The 17,931-nt window shown below is 31.5% G+C and overlaps 1 long non-coding RNA gene across 1 annotated transcript; it reads right to left on the bottom strand.

Annotated features, from left to right (window-relative positions):
• Positions 1 to 554: 554 nt before the first annotated feature.
• LOC134276569 (uncharacterized) lies at positions 555 to 2,678 on the bottom strand. Its single transcript, XR_009994077.1, has 3 exons — positions 2,566 to 2,678; positions 2,392 to 2,462; positions 555 to 682 (listed from the first exon to the last, which is right to left on the bottom strand). It is a non-coding gene; the product is annotated as an uncharacterized LOC134276569 (long non-coding RNA).
• Between the last annotated feature and the right edge of the window lie 15,253 nt (positions 2,679 to 17,931).

Raw genomic sequence — 17,931 nt, 5'->3', positions numbered from 1 at the left:
ACATTGAAAGATTTAGATTTGTTTTCGAGTTTTTGCAGTCAAGTTGTCCATTCTTTTGCTTCCTTGAGCCTCTTTTGGTATGAAAACTGAATAATACGATGAAAGAAGGGGAAAAGAACGCAGTTTTCTTTTAAAAAAACAAAACAAAACAAAATAAAACAAAAACACGCTGCCTTGCGTGAATAACAAAATTAGGAATTTTAAAGTACAATAAAACATTAACATTTTGTAGAGGAATATCTTTCTCTTGAATAAATCTGTTGTGACTAACAAGAATGAGGGATTTACATGTACTGCTGCAGTAAATAGGGGTAAATTTCATAAACGAAGGTTACCTTTACATCCTGTAGACGGATTACAATGATCTTCATCACAGTTGCATTGAAGTTGGCATTCTTTTCCATAGTTAGGGTATCGGCAAATAAACTCGCAGTAATCACCAAACGTTCCCTCTTCACATTCAGCTATGAACAGAAGTAGCTTTATTTCCCCTGTTTGCGATGCAACATGCATTGCAAAATTGTAGAAGCCCTTTAACAAAAGGTACCTGATGCTTTTTTGCAGCCAAAAACATAATGACAACTTTCATTAGAACAATGACACGCCGACTGACATCTCAGGCCGAAAGATGGAGGAGGGCATTTAAACCTACAGTTGTAGCCATAAAATCCATTCTTGCAAGCTTAAAAGAAATTAAGAAGTTTTCAAGTTTACTACATTATGACTATAAATTTTAAGAAAAGTAATGGTTTTTGTTGATAAGTACTTTTTTTTACATTTAAAAGTGAAAAAAGTTCATTGCTATATTCCACATATTAAGACCTAATGCTCTTTCTGTACAAAATATCATTTGATAGCATATTTGTACAAAAAATGTACATGTATTGAATAATTCAAGTATTGTGTCACCATCCATTCACACAGGGATCAAAGAAGAGAATTAAAGATTTATATAATATTTAACTATTTGACATTTGCATATCTTCTTTTAATAATATGTATGAAGTGTATAGAAAGTAAGTAATAATACTCTGATTTGTTGGTTTCATTTTGCAATCGGTATCGGTTTACTTAGGAAGCGTTTCCATTTTTTTCTTACTCTCACCATAAGTATAATGTAGAAATCATAGAATTAAAAAAAATGAAATTTTTGTTTGGAACGGAATAGATTAATTTCATTACTATAGACAGCATATGTAAAAATGTACCATAGCATTTTACATGTGTGCCTTTATCACAAAGGAGACGGCCTCCTATACACTACATACTGTATAATGCATCCTATTAAAAAGCATGTGTTCACATCACTTCCAACAATACTTATATATTTTTAAGGTATGTCAATCGTGTCGTGAATTTACAAAATTTAGTCATATCGAGGATTTCTTGAGAATATAATTTAAATAAGTACACGCATTGAATGAATTCTTGCAGTTTTTGGTTAATCATGCCAATAATTAAGATATTACTTTACGTAAAATAGTTTGAATAATGCTTAATATCATTGTAAAAATCATGCATATGAATGCGTATAAATTATAGTGCTACCTTTCTACAATAAAAAAACAGCATATTTGGGGCTATTTAAAATAAAACTAGGCCAAAAAAATGTCTTGTATCAAACTTCTTAAGACTTTAGTGCTGATTTGTCGAAATGTTTCGAATAGTTTAAAATAATGAAAGAAAATTTGCGACCGTTCAATAGTTAAGTCCAACATTGTTTTTCTTAAACAGTAGGTCAAACCTGAAGTTCAAAGCCATGACGTCTTATTCAAGGAGGAAAAACATGATCATGCCTTAAAACAATAATTATATTTTAAGAACTAGGCCTTGTTGAATTTTTGCTAAAAAGGTCAACTGTATATGTCAAATTTATCAGATCACAAATGTCACAACTTAAAGAAAAGTCTTGTCACAAGAAATACCCTATTGTTTGTGGAAATATGATAGCTCAAAGTCAAACCATCAATGATATAGTTTAATTTTTTTCCAATTATATATATTATAGGGAAAACGGATTAACAGACAGACGGAGAGCTGGACAAAAGATAGACCAACACCTTTATGCATCCGGATATTTAATGACAAGGAAAATAAAACACAGCCCTGTAAATATAATTTTCTTGTTGCAATCTTTGTCTCATTCAAATATAGAGGGTTCTTTTAATTAATTTAAAAGGGAATTCAGTTTTAAAATTGTATGATAATTTTTCCTATTTATAAGAATGAAGAAAGATTATTTTTTCAAAGATTCGCCTTATTTTAAGCTATAAGTATTAATTTCGGCCATACATTAAGGTCATTAAAGTACAAAATAATATATATATGCCATTCCCATTGAATTGCCTTTGTCTTAAAAAACAACAAACACATAAAAACAAAACAACTAACGCGTGCAGTTATGGACTGTCTCATTCAGAACGATTCCAACAAATCCGCTACAGCATTCCAAACCACTGCGCCTATTTAAGTAGAGTATTAATCTATTTTTAGCAAATGAAGGAAAATTTGAACAAGTTATTGAATACGCAACACTAAAAAGTTGAAAGATCGAAAAAAAAATACCCATGACAAATCAGTGCTGTAGACTTCTCCAACTTATAACTCATTATCAATGTACAAAATAAAATCCAAATACACATAGTGTTTACCATGTAGAAACACTGTTTTCACATGTGACTAGATCGAAAAGAATCAAGTTTCCTGTCGACAATTACAAGTCAACATTAAATTCTGCGTATTATATATTTTCCTGTATTCCTTTTCATCACAATGGAGATGACAACCAAAGTAAAATATTTGTTGAGAACTTCCTTGAGAGGATTTTTGTTTTAATAAATAAAAATGAAAGGATTGAAACACGTACACATAGAATTTAATGGGAAGCAGATCTATACCAAACAACAAGACAAATGTTTTTTAAAATGTAATATAAAAAATAAAAAATATGAAGTAAATAATTGATTGATTGTATATTGTTTAACGTCCCTCTCTCAAATTTTCCACACAAATGGAAAGGCCACCACTTGCCGGTGGAGACCTGCAAATTTTGTCCTATACTTTGCGCTCAGAGCCATTGAGCAGGGAAGGGTTTTTTTTCGTGCCAGCACCTACTGCGAGACGGGGCCTCGGTTTATACAGTCACGTCTGATAAACCGGCCTCCACGTCAGACATATGTACAGTGAGATTTAAAACCGAGACGTAAGGATCAACTCCAGCACTGCGCCATACAAGTAAATGAAGTGAAAGAACTTGAAATACGCTAGGACATTTTAATTTTAAACTTTTCGCTCCGTTTATTCATAGGAGACCATATGGTGAAATTATAGTTGACTTCCTGAGAGAAAATGAAAAAATTTTAAAGTCAATAATACATACCAAAGCAGTCATTTTGTGTATCATTCAAAGATAACTAGAAAACAGATGAGAGAACCATTGGGTCTGCAAGATATTTTAAGCTAGACAACAAATATTCAACATGTGTTTATTTTTAGTGTTACTTGATAGTAAAAAGTAAAACAAAAAATCTTTTTACTCGTTATTAGAAAGAATTTTTACATCAACTCAAACAATGCATAGAAGTTGAATATCTTGAAAATTGGAAAAGCATTTCCTACCCATCCCATCTGTTTGAAGATGATACATGAAAAGAAATACTTAAATAGGTATTCAGGTATTCTCTAAACCAATTGTTCTATGCCATGGATACCATGTTTTCAGTAACATCCCCTTTTTAATCAAGAAGTATCAATTTACTCTCGATTTTATATCCATTTACATTGGAATGAAACAATGAATTAAATTATTTTCTATCTAAACTCTACAATTTTCATTGCAAACATGGCATGTGATTAATTCTTTTTTATTGAAATAAACTTAATATTATTTGGATTTTTTTAAACAAAGATTTAATCAAGAAATCGAAACCAATAAGGAAACCAATACTTATTCATCAGAAATAAAAAGGTAAAGGGAGAATATTTCTAAAGTGCTTGTTCAAAACAGAAAAAAATCCAATGGATGATTGATATATTTTTTTAACTTGAGAGCTATATTTAAACAGCCTCATTCCAATTAATTTAAAGTATAAATATTTATTTTTCAAATTTACCTGCTATTGATTAAACCAATTTTTCGAGGGATTTTCCCTACAAAACAAACCTGCTTTTAATTAAACCCAGTTATCCAAGGATTTCTCCCTAAAAAATACCCCATTAAAATGTGTTAGTACAGAAATCTTATATTATCAATACTGTGAAACGTGTTTCCTTATTAACAGTTTTCTCATATGACCTTGAAATTTATCATTTATTACATTGATATTTTTCGAAGTCCATTACGGGGTTAATATTGATGATTCCTGATATTTATAGGAGGAAAAAAACAGAACAAATGTTAGCAGAAAATACAATAAACCCTCTCTGATGCCTAACAGAATATGAATGATAGCAGTTAAAGATATATATGCCGTATTGGTGTTTTATTTAAAAAGAAATAAATATATGTGGTGTCTCATCAAGTTATATAAGTTATATACTTTCTGCAAATAAGACAATTCTACTCCATCACTTTTAAAAGATATGAAATATTATTTGGTAAATATTATTTTCTCTCCGAGTCGGATAATAAACCGCCTCTTATTGAAATATTCATGATCACGTGGTCTCGCATGCTCACAGCAAACAATGGTCCAGTCTCGTGAATGAACCGAAAAGCATGATGGTCTACTACGTTTTAACTACAAGCACGTGAGTTATGGATTGTCAATACGTGAACACACCTGAGTTGGTTGCTTATTGTACCGAATTGTTCATACTAATTGTTAGTCTATTATTTATACACTGAATTGACGACGGATTTTTCTGTTATTTCTCGATCATGACAATAGGTGTGATGGGTCGGCAGCTGGGGATGCTCACTACTCCATTATATCTGATACCACTTCTGATGTGTTGGAGGTTTGTGTTTGCTCTCCTCCTATTTTGTATCGTTTTACTGACTTTTGATGTTGAATACTGGTCGTTATCTCCATCCTTTTCATACATGTGCAATTGAATGAAATTTCATGAGACTTTCACAGACTCTGTTACATTGTGCCATTGTGCACCTCCTATTTCACTTTTTAATTGGACACATATTTTGAGTTTCCATTTGCAAAACGTCAACACTTCTGTTCGTTCTTTGATATTCATGGGTATCAATCCGTTATCCGCTAGAATAATTTCAAAATTTACATTATTTTTTATTTGAATTAATTTTTTATCTTTAATAACTATTGCCTCCGCGATAACTAAACCTGATTATATGAGGAAACATATTTGGAAGACTGTACATACAATTTATTCTATTCATATATCTGAAAATTGATTCTATCCACATGTATGTCTATTCATTCCTTTCACATATCAGACAATTTATACTATTCACATACCTGAAAAATTTATGCTATTCACATATATGACAATTCATTCTATTTACATATTTGACAATTTATTCTATTACTTGCACATATCTGGCAATATATTAGATTCACATATTTGACAATTAATTCTATTTGCATATCTGACACTTTATTATATTCAGGTATATCTGATACTTTATGCTGTTCAAGTATCCTTATCATATTAAGGTATTCAATGAAGGGATATTTTGAAAGATTTGAAATAATTTTAAACTAGTTAAAATGCATTGCTAGATAACGGTAAAAGTGAAATTAACCAAATTCACACGGCTGATAACATGTAAGAAGACAGTCATTTTGTACGTTCAAAATTTTTTGAAAAGTTATTTGACCTTGATGAAAATAAGAAAATTTTTGATTTCTCAGAATCGCTGTGGTGAATAATTTTTTTTATTTCATAATATAATAAAAAGGGAGTTTATGCATATTTTCACCAAGAGATTTGATTGAAATTAATTTTTTTTTTACAATATTTGATAAAAAAAAAACATGTGCTGCCCATAGACTTCAATGTAAAATTCAAGGTGCAATTAAATGGACAATAATCGGAATTTTGTACATTCCTTTGGCGAAGCATTTTTATTAGATGACTTCATTAAATTGCTACGTATACGTTGATTAAAACTATCGGACGATTCATTTTTTTTTGTACAAAGTATGGTCGTTAAACATTGAATACCATGAGTTAAAAATTTGAAATAAAAAAAATCAGATGAAAAAAAAGCTAATTTCTGTCCTGTATTTTATAATATAGGAATATAAAGACAGAAATGGTCAACCCACATTGTCACATTTACAGTGTTGTATTATTTATTTGTTTTGTAATGTATCTTAAATTTATTGCAAACATTGTTCTAGCTTTCTTCCGTCGTTTCTTTCAGTTATCCTATTCTGGATCTCTCAATCGAATGCCCTTCTTGGTAGCTCTCCATTGCCTGAATTTATTCACCTGAGTTTAAGTCTCTGTCCTTCTGAAAACCGATTTTCGGACGCATATCAACGTGCCTTGAATGAACAATTCCGTACTTGCAAATTTTGTAAAGGCAAAAGTTCTGGTCTTTTATATTATTAGAACAGACACTGACTTCTGAGGTTAGTTACATGTTTAATTTACATTTTCTCCGTTCTGTTAATTTATGGACCTGCAATAACTTTCATTTGTTATTTCAACTTTTTTTTTAATTTCACTTAATTTCGTTTAAATGTTCGTTCGTTTGTATAGTTGCAAGTTCTATAAGTAATAATATTATACTTTAATGTGAATAAGTTGCATCTGCTTGGTCGAGAAACATTTGTTAAAAAACAATATCACCCGCTTAATAATGTAGCCACGCTCTCCAGTGCTTGACGATGGGTGATATTCCAAAAAATAGCGACTGTGCAGAATGTATGCGCGCACGGTTCACTGTTATATGTATTTGTATAAAACAATCAGTATGATATAATAAATATTGAATGTAGTTAAATGTAAAATTGAAAATGTTCACCCCTCGGCTGCGCCTCGGTTGACAATGGTTTTCTTGGGGTAAAAATTTTCAATGTAACACTCAACTAAATGCAATATTTATATATTGTGTCTGTGAGTAGTATTAATCAATTGATAGCATCGGCACTAGTACTCCAGTACTTAGTTTCATTATGATCCTAAACAGTAAAGTAACTTTGTAAGTAAAGTTAATATGTATAAGTGTAAGTTATATTTAAAACAATTTACGTGTTCATATAACTATTGTGTAAAAGCATTAAATACAAGGTATGTAATGCTGCGCAGTGATGTTTATCCCTTTTTTATCCCATCATCATGCATATTTGGTTATGTTGGTCATAACTTGTATGCAAAATTGCTTTCTGTATTAACATGTAACTTAATATGTTAACTATATTTGTATTAGTAGGTCCCGATCCACGTTATAAGTGTCACGTATGGGTCCTATCTTCTGTGTTGTATGGTGTAGGGGGTATGGTGCAAAGTGGAACCGGAATATATTATGTACAATTGATAAATCTAGATAAAAGTGAAAATGTTATTGACATTTGTTGTTTTTTTCTTTACAATACTAAGAGATAAACCCCCAGCACTTGTATGGTATATACAGATAATCGCTAAATTACCCATCTAAACCTGGAAAATATTTTACACGGTTTACAAGTTATCAAGTAGATTATTACCCGCTCTTTCTACCTTTAAATGTAAAATTTGAATGTTTTCGAATATTTAAAAGATAATTTATTACCTGAGCCCTGTGTACTGCAGTACATTGTATATCTAACACAATATGCACAAGAAACATATATTGACGCAAGCGTCAAAAATCGGCCGCAAACCAATTAATTGTTCCTTTTATGAAGCGACTAAAGACTGAAATGGTGATCTATTTTTAAAATATCTTATATTTATCTGTTAATCCTCGTAACATTAAACGCTTGAGCACGACATTGCATGATTTTCTTTATATATAATGCATGTTCAGTATTACATGTATAAGCAAAGTACCCCTGGTCGATCCTCTGCGTCAACAAACCGTGGGCCTGTATAATTTTAAGAGGCATTTACATTAAATGTTTAAAACTAAAGTTTAATGTAATCTACAACTAGATTTGCAGTATAGTTTTAATTTAATAAAAAAGCAACAAATATGTGGGGCTCCTTGCTTTCTCTTGGAGAAAAAAACTAAACTTCCTCTAGATCCGCCACTACATTTCTTCTCTTGCAGTTTCTTTGAGTTGTAGCGGGAAAATTCTCGGCACATTGTAAAACGTGCATTATCCTCGTCTGGTAAGGGTCACATCTTGTAATATTCTGTAGCCTGCTAGGTCTTTTGGTGAATTAACATTTAACCATATTTTTGAAAATGTTTATATATGTACATGTGTACACGTCATTTTAAAATAAATACATGTACGTACAACAAATCCTGTTTAACTAGAGAAAGTAAAATTGTGTAATATACATAGCACGTTCTTTGCTTTAGACTATGCCAAACACATGTCATAATTTTCTCCGCACCTCAAACATGTCAAAGTTTCTCAATCAGGATTGGATGAAATATTTACCTCATTCTTTATAAAAAAAAATTATTTTATGTTTATTGTGCGTTCTTGTTAAATATTTAGACACCCTTTTTTAATATACTATCATATTAATGTTAAATATTTTTTATTTAAATTGTTTTAACTCCGCAGAAACGCACAGCTACTTCAAACTTTCATATCATATAACCGACCGCCTCCTGGCGGCCGGTAATTATATCACTGTTGTTACTTCACTTCGAGCATTAGGTCTCTTAAAAAAAGTAAGCATATACAAGATTACTAAGAAGACAGCTACGACTCCAAGACTGATTTTACCATACACCACGGAATTCAGTTCTTTCTCTGTACCCGTGTCTGTGTAAGAGTTACGAATCATCACTGTATTGATTCTATATGTGTCATTCAGGTAGCTTGAATCTGTTCCTAAAGCAAAATAAAAAATGGGTTAAGAGAGGAAAGAAATATTTCCGGGGACTAATCATTAACCTTCAAATCAAACGTTTCTAGCATTTTTTTAGGGAAACTATATTAGATTTTTTTTATTACAGTAGCACAAGTCATCTTTAAACTCAGGTACATATTGCATATATTTACAACGTACATGCTTTAGACAAGGTACATGTAAAAGCAGAAATGGTTTTTAACAATTCTTGTTTGAAACATGAGAACATTAATTTTACTAATTCTTTAAAAGAATTATTTGACACATAATCAAAAAAAAAAATATGAATCGGATTTGCTTGGAACTAGAGTGTAATATCATAGTTTTACCATTAAACGACAAACTGATGATTTTGCTCGGGAAGGTAATATGCTGCATCTTCTAGCAATTACAAAAATAGTAAGATTAGAATTAATGTTCTCGCTATTATACAGTTATTGACAACTGAGAAGGGAGACATCACAAATTATCATGTCTGAGTTGGGTTGTCACTTTCAGGCGCTTGCGACTGACGGTGACAATCCTACTCAGACCTGATCATTGGTGATGTCTCCCTTCTAAACACTTCATAATAGTTTTATTATCCTGAGGAATCTAAATTATTATTAGAGAAGAAAAAAGTAATGAAACCTTTTGTGTTCACCTACTCTGCAATGATTACATACTTTCAAAATATGTCAACTAACAGCTTTGAGGTCATCGTTAGAATTTCTCGTTTACCGATCCCGCATATTTAACAAATTTGCATGTATAATTTATACACGAGCTATTTCCCATAAACCAATGTAATTTAACTCACAGGGTGACAACACATTTTTAAACCAACATGCACACTTAAGGTATTTCATTGTCATCTGATGGGTGGCAGCAGTTGTCACCCTGCCCGTGAGGTAGGCATCACGAATTGTCTCACCTCACGTGACAGGCTTTAAACCAATCAAATTGAATGTTTAATTCTGAAGGATAAATTAAGAAAACTTATTATTCAAATGTCAAATTTAATAATTCAATAACTAAAATTCAGTTGCAAAGAGGTGTTAGTTTGAAAAATCAATATATGAAAAAGTGACTAATGAGAGTCTCATTTACCTTCAAATTGAGCGTATTCCCTACATCCGATAACGTGATGACAACTCTCATTTTCACAAATGCAGTGCCCCTCACACTTACAACCAAACGATGGGTATGGACAGGGAATCGAACAATTCAAATCTTAGAATCCATCCCTGCACACTAAAGTAAAAAAAAAACAATATGAATACAAGAAGCGGTACAAACACACCATAATTGATTGTCATAAAATAGAAAGAATTGCGAACAATAGCATTCAAATTGGTACCCCGTTCATATGTACCTCAGTTAACTTTCAAAAGTCAAGATATTCGAATGATTTTTATGATTTCTATTGATATTTATATGGATTTTCATATAAACATTATTTATGTGGGAAAATAACTAGTGATAACTTAACAATTTTTGTAACGTCACATCACTCAAAACCAGTCAGATTGACTGTATAATTCTGAGGGATAAATTGAAAATAATTATAATACCCATTTGAAATTCAAACAATTAATAACAAAAAATCAGTGGCAAATTGGTGTTAGTTTGAAAAATCAAAATATGAAAAAAATGACTAATGAGAGTCTCATTTGCCTTCAAATTGCTCGTGTTCCCTACATCCGATCACGTGATGACAACTCTCATTTCCACAACTGCAGTGCCCCTCACACTTACAACCAAACGATGGGTATGGACAGGGAGTCGAGCAATTCAAACCGTAGAATCCATCCCTTCACACTAAAGTAAAAAAAACTAATTGTATGAAAGAAACAGTAAACACACCATAACCGAATGCAATGAAATAGAAAGAACCGTCAACAACAGTATTGTTCTCCCGCTCACCTCAGTTAATTTTCAAAATATAAGATATTCGGATGATTTTTAGTATATATATTGATATTTAAATGGATTTTCATAAAACATTATTTATTTGGGAAAACAACGACAGATAACTACGATGCTGGTAAAACTCGTGTTTAACTCTATAAAATTCAACGGAAACGGTAAATATTTTTGTAACCTTAACCCCCTCCCCCTATTCCCCCAACCCCGCCTGAAAATTCCTTTTTTACTGGTGATATGGACTGTCACTTCACAAATTCACGTACAAAGGAAAAATTGTGCTTCACAGAGAGAACCTATGCTTACCGACAAAAACGATTATTTTTCAGCGATTTTAAAGTGCTTTACAACTGAACCATTGCATTTTACTGATACATTATGGTATACGAGGGTTGTCTAAAAAGTTCGTGGACAATGACATTTTTGTTAAAATAAATGGTTCTATATGCATCTTTTGTATATCAAAATATTTCTCATGAAAAAATAAGTCAGAATGGTTTAATTTTTATTAATGAAACTTAATATTTTTGTAAAAAATCGGGGCCTTTAAAGATCGCATATTGTGCGCACGGACTAGTCTGACCTTACGCTAATTTCATGCTAACGTCAAACATTTGGATTTTGACTGAACACATGTTCATGGACACACACTACATTTCTTTTTTAAGGCGCAACGCACTTCGAAGTGCTAGCAGTAATCTTAAGGTATAGATTATAATTTTAATAATTTTTAAAATTCAAAACAATGCACAAAAATTTACGAGCGTCATCGAAATAAACAGTTTGTATACTCAAACTGTACAGCCCAGTCCGACATTGCGCTAGATTTATAACAACGTCATGAATGGAAATATCCATTTTCAGTAAATTACATGTTTTTAAATTCTTGTAGTGTCTTCGTATTTGTACACACATTTGAAAAATCGTACATAACAATCCCAAATCGATACACTAAAAATATTTAAATAATTTTGAGCAGTTTTAACAAATATTTTGTCTATAACTCGTTTCAACCGTTATAAAACTTAATTTTTTGATTGGACGCTGCCCCGTGCGGACGGCAGACGTCGCTTTTTCTGTTGAGTTTTGACACGTACTTTTTAGGGTTTTCCCTTAGTATTTTCGTTGCCTATATAGTGAGCGATACTTAAGATATCATAAATTGAATATAGCCTCTTAAATTGTGTTACAGAAAATTTTCATTAATTTTTGACCTGTTTTATACAGAAAATAATCATTTTAATCCGTACACTTTATATCAGAGTTGATACCATTTTAACCTTGGTCCGTGCGCACTATCTGCGACCTTTAAAGACCCCGATTTTTACAAAAATATTCCGTTCCATCAATAAAAATAAATCATTCTGACTTTTTTTTTTCATAAGAAACATTTTGATATGTACAGATTTATATAGAACCATTTATTTTCACAAAAACGTCATTGTCCACGAACTATTTGGACAACCCTCGTATATGTCAAATTTTATATGCATAAAAAACATTTAAGAAACATTTATCCATATCAAAACTACGGAATGTATTTCAAAATATGATGATGCTTTATAATCCGATTTCAGTGGGAAAAATCGTCTATACGCTCTTATTTTAAGATCTGGAATGAGAGATGTTTTACTATAAAGCACTCATATTTAAATAATTAATCAATTACAATTGAACTTTTCTTTGTATTAAACAAATTTTCATTAATATTGTAAATATCATAAAATAAAAGCGGGTATCTAGACTTAACGTACGTAGTTCCTTATTTATATTGAAAATACATACGGATGCATTTATTTAAGACATCATTCCACAAAAACCCGAAACAACAGATGCCAGCTCCTAATGGCCTGAAATTAACACAAAAAAAAACATAACGCTATAAAGTCAATAGCCATCTGTGTAAGTAAGTATAATGGAGAAACTTGGGAAACTTTTTGTAATATTCAGGACTTCATATGAAGGAAATAAGTGCATAGGACCTTAATTTCGATTCAACATTCAGAGTCATTTTATACTCTGTAAAGTGATAGTCACATACATAAGACAGTGATAGGCAACCCTCTTTTAAAAAATAAATAAACAGATCTTCCCAACCTTCATCGGATATTGGGAAGATTAAGAAAAAGTAACTGGAACCATCACATACAAAAGACATTAATAGGCAACCCTCTTTTAAAAAATAAATAAACAGATCTTCCCAACCTTCATCGGATATTGGGAAGATTAAGAAAAACAAACTGGAGCTTTCAATTACATTTGATGGAATCCATTGGTGATTCCCAAATTTGACCAATACTGACACTGACAGTAAATTATGAAATCAGGAAAAATAATGTGCTGAAACATATTAAGTTTCACATTGAAATTTAATAAGCACTACAATAATGTAATATTCATTTGTATGTATTCACATACATATGATGGAATTCATTGGTGATTCCCAAAATTGACCAATACTGACACTGAGAGCAAATTATGAAATCAGGTAACATAATGTGCAGAAACATATCAAGTTTCACATTAAAATTTTATAAGCACTAAATTAATGTCATATTCATATGTATGCCTTCAAATACATATGATGTAATCCATTGGTGATTCCCAAAATTGACCAATACTGAAACTGACAGCAAATCATGAAATCGGGTAATATAATGTGCAGAAACATGTCGCGGTTTACATTGACATGACATATTGCGGCATTTGCCATAAATTTTATCACACGCATTCAGTGTTTTCCCTTAGAAACGGTAACCGGCCAAATTGACCACTTCAATTGACAAAAATGCCGCTTTGAAACAAAAATTTGTTCTAAGGTCCACAGAGATTTTGTTCATAAACCTCATACCCTAGACTTTACGACTGATCTCTAACTCTTTACTTTAAAATAAAAGGAAAACACTGATGCATAACAATCTATCATCATATGTGCAATGTACTAGTTATCCTTATTCTCCCATCCAATCAGATGGGAGGCATGGAGTACAGCATTTTTGATATTCTGAAGGTACTTCTTCATGAACGAATGGTCGTGGAGAATCCGTTGTGACTGCTGTCTTTTAGGTGAACCCCATCATTGGCCAAGTATTTCATGTCTGGGTTCCAGGAACTGCAGTGATGCCAAATTAATTATTGATGGTGAACTGGTGACATTGATCATGTAGAAGTTAATTATTGTCAATCACTTTAATTGTAATGGTCGCCTACTTGGATGGATGTCTGCTGACCAGCTTGAATTCTCTTGAGCTGGCTAGCTCGCGCGTATTGAGGCCGCCCCTGGCTCGAATTAACAATTTAAATATATGTTTATGTAGCCGTTAATTATCCAAATCTGGTTCATTCAGTTATAAACACCAAATCTACACTTCAAAGAAGAAATGACCTATCTGCACTACAGTGCGCGGTTTGGGATATCAAGTTTTTACCTCCATGCCGACTAATCAATTGAGACAAATTCATTGCACAATCAATCAACTGGTCAAACTGGTAACGCATCTGAGGCGGTGTCATAGGAATAGATCATATAGCTTTGCGTGAATTTTGATCTTCTATCTGAATTGACTTCACCTCGTGTTTCTGCAAAATTGAATTAATTGAGCACTCGATCCCGATCAAGCCGAACCCGATCCAAACATGAGTTCGATCCCGATCCAGTCGACCCCAGTATATAAAATTCAATAACTGCAATTTTAATTTAAATAAGTCAAACACAATGTAAAAAAGATTGTACATAAAACATTTTATGAAACATAAAATTTTATTTATACTAAAGTGTTCCTTATATTGACAAAAGCAATCCCATTTATTCAAATGAAACACTTCTTCAATATGCAGTAATAAAGAGGGTTATTAACAATTTCTTGGGATGTTTTTTAATGTTTCTGAATATTCTTATAATGCTCAATATTTTTATTTTGCTCGCCTGAACGTGTTTATTGCTCGGGTCTAGGCGTTATGTTCATTTCAAAACGTGCTTACAACACATCACTGGCAAAATGATAAACGTTTCTCCACACAATGATTACTCGTAAAAATGGTGTTATGAGGATGAAGGATATGGCGATAACAAGCAGTATTCAATATCAAACTCCATAAAACACAACACAATAGGAGCAGAGTAAGCACACACAGAGATCGTGTTTCATAAATAATTTTACGACATTTTATTAAATATAATAAAGGAGTGTATATATCTCACTTGATTGGATACGCAAAAGTATGCTCTACATTTGAACACATTTCTAAATCGAGGTAAATTATTGACATTCAAGATGGTCAAAAAAAATATTAGCAGTCTCGTTTAAAATCAAAATTTCGTAAGTTATATGGTCGATACAAAACACCTTGTCAGCAAATACAATTTATCATTGAGTGAAATGAAGACTGACGTTTTTTATGCTTATTGTTAGTCCATTATTTATACATAGAATTGACGACAGATTATGTCCTGATCATGGCAAGGAGCGTACGGCGGGTGTGACCGAAAGGGGATGCTCACTCCTTAATGGCACATGATCCCACCTCTGATGTTTTGGAGATCCGTGTTTGCTCTGCCTGTATGTTATATTGTTTTATGGACTTTGATATTGAATATTGTTTATCTCCATATCCCCTTTCATTGGTCTCTTTCTTTGATTTCCCTATGTCACCGTCATTTGTACAAAAAACAGTTTTATAGACTACATAACATCATTCTAGAGATTCTGGTGTGATGTTTTATATGTTATCCCTATCTCTTTCTCTTCTCTCCTCTCTCTCTCTCTCTCTATCTCTCTTTCTCTCTCTCTTATAACAGGCTAAATTGATAATGATGCAAAAACTATTTTTACAACACCCTTTCTTATGGGAAGAAAACTCGAGAGTTTTACTATTCCTTTAATATTTGTCACATCGTGAAAGTATATGCTACTGCATTGCAACATTATTTCTTCCCAAAAATATGTAAAAGTACGGTGGTATATTAAGGACACGCAATTATTTTTTTTTCAGATACCAGAAAAAAATTATCTTGTGAAAACAAGATATTATCTTGTGAAAACAAGATATTATCTTGTGAAAACGAGACAATATCTTGTGAAAACGACTTATTATCTTGTGAAAACGAGATAATATCTTGTGAAAACGAGATATTATCTTGTGAAAACGACTTATTTTCTTGTGAAAACGAGATAATATCTTGTGAAAACGAGATATTATCTTGTGATAACGAAATAATATCTTGTGAAAACGACTTATCTTGTGAAAACGAGATAATATCTTGTGAAAGCAAGATAATTATCTTGTGAAAACGAGATAAAATATCTTGTGAAAACGAGATATTATCTTGTGAAACGAGATAGTATCTTGTGAAAACGACATATTAATAATTATCTTGTGAAAACGACACATTATCTTGTGAAAACGACGTAATATAATAAGTTGTTTTCACAAGATAAAATCTCGTTTTCACAAGATATTATCTCGTTTTCACAAGATATTATTTCGTTTTCACAAGATATTATCTCGTTTTCACAAGATATTATCTCGTTTTCACAAGATAATATCTCGTTTTCACAAGATAATACCTCTTTTTCACAAGATATTTCGTTTTCACAAGATAATAAGTCGTTTTTACAATGTATTATCTCGTTTTCACAAGATAATAAGTCGTTTTCACAAGATAATATCTCGTTTTCACAAGATAATTATGTCGTTTTCACAAGATAATTTTTTTCTGGTATTTAAGAAAAAATAATTGCGTGTCCTAAATATACCACCGTATAAAAAAAATATAAACCATCAATTAGAAATCAAAACTAAAAAAAGAATTTATCATTAGATTATTTTTTCCTCACATCTTAAGAAAACAGTTATCTTAGAGGGTGCTTTTATAAAGAATTTATATTTTTTCTTTCTTTTTTTATCTTATTTTCTGTCTCATAGGGGTCTTTCGTCTGCAAGGGACGACCCTTTTATTATTTTATTGTTTCCCTTTTCACTTTTATTATCATTCCTCCTTTTTTTCTTATAATTTTTGAGCTGAAAATTGCAGCAGATTTCTCTTACACGGCTTGATTGATTAACCTGAGAGTTTCAGGAGAGATATGTCTTTACCTATACCTTACACGTTTTCTCTTTTTTTTTAAATTCACTTCCGGTCGTAAGTTTTTGCACTTTGATTAAAATTTTGAAGATCTCCTTGTTTTTGATAGAACTCAAAAATGGCTTTAACTAGAGCGCTGATATTTTCAGCGATGATAGACAACATGTTGCAATTTTGCGCCTCCGTTTTGATATTTTCCGTAAGTGCCTAGTATGGAAGGTCGATAGGGGTCTAAATTTAGGACACGAATCAGGAGTTATTTTTTACACATTTCGTATCATATATTTTAAAGTATAATTATTTTGTAAAAATATACTGAACAATATTTGTGCAGAATGACAACATCTTTAACAAGATCTAATTTTAAAAAAGTACTGATTCGTCGCATTAGGGTAAGATGGGCCAAACATCTTAATCAATAACTCGGTCACCGTGAATATTTTGTTATACAATTACTGAGACAAAAATGTTTATCTCAAAAGTCTTAAACTATATTTTAAGATTTTTATGTCATATGGTATATAAAAAGAGGCCTCAAGGGGCCAACATGCTAAGTCTTTGATGCCTTTTATCTGGAAAGCGGGAAATATTTTGATATGTTATATTGAACAAAAGATATTCAAAATAATGTTCTTAACAATATATATCCTTTTATTTTTTGCTAAACAGCTTCATTAAGAAGTTAAAGGGTTGGCCCCTAAATAATTCTTTAGTAAATATCTCGAGTAGGAAAAAAAAAATCTGTGAATAGTTGTTGAACAAAAAGTTATTAATGTTCTGAGAGCTATCATGATCACAATTAGCTTCAAAAATCACCTCGACTTCGATAGATGTAGCATATATTCATGGTCCGCGTTATCAACATATTAAACTTACAGGTATCATTCACAGAAATGTTATTTATATTTTGATTTATTACCTAATTTTTCTCTGTCAAGCATAAATTGTTTACACTCTTCCCTTTTAAATTAATTTATTCTCAAACTGTAAAATCAGTGTTAGTA

This window comes from Saccostrea cucullata, unplaced genomic scaffold (genome assembly GCF_032062105.1).
Source record: "Saccostrea cucullata isolate Sc308-1 unplaced genomic scaffold, CSIRO_AGI_Scuc_v1 ctg822, whole genome shotgun sequence".
NCBI lineage: Eukaryota > Metazoa > Mollusca > Bivalvia > Ostreida > Ostreidae > Saccostrea > Saccostrea cuccullata.
This window is presented reverse-complemented; position numbering and strand designations above follow the sequence as displayed.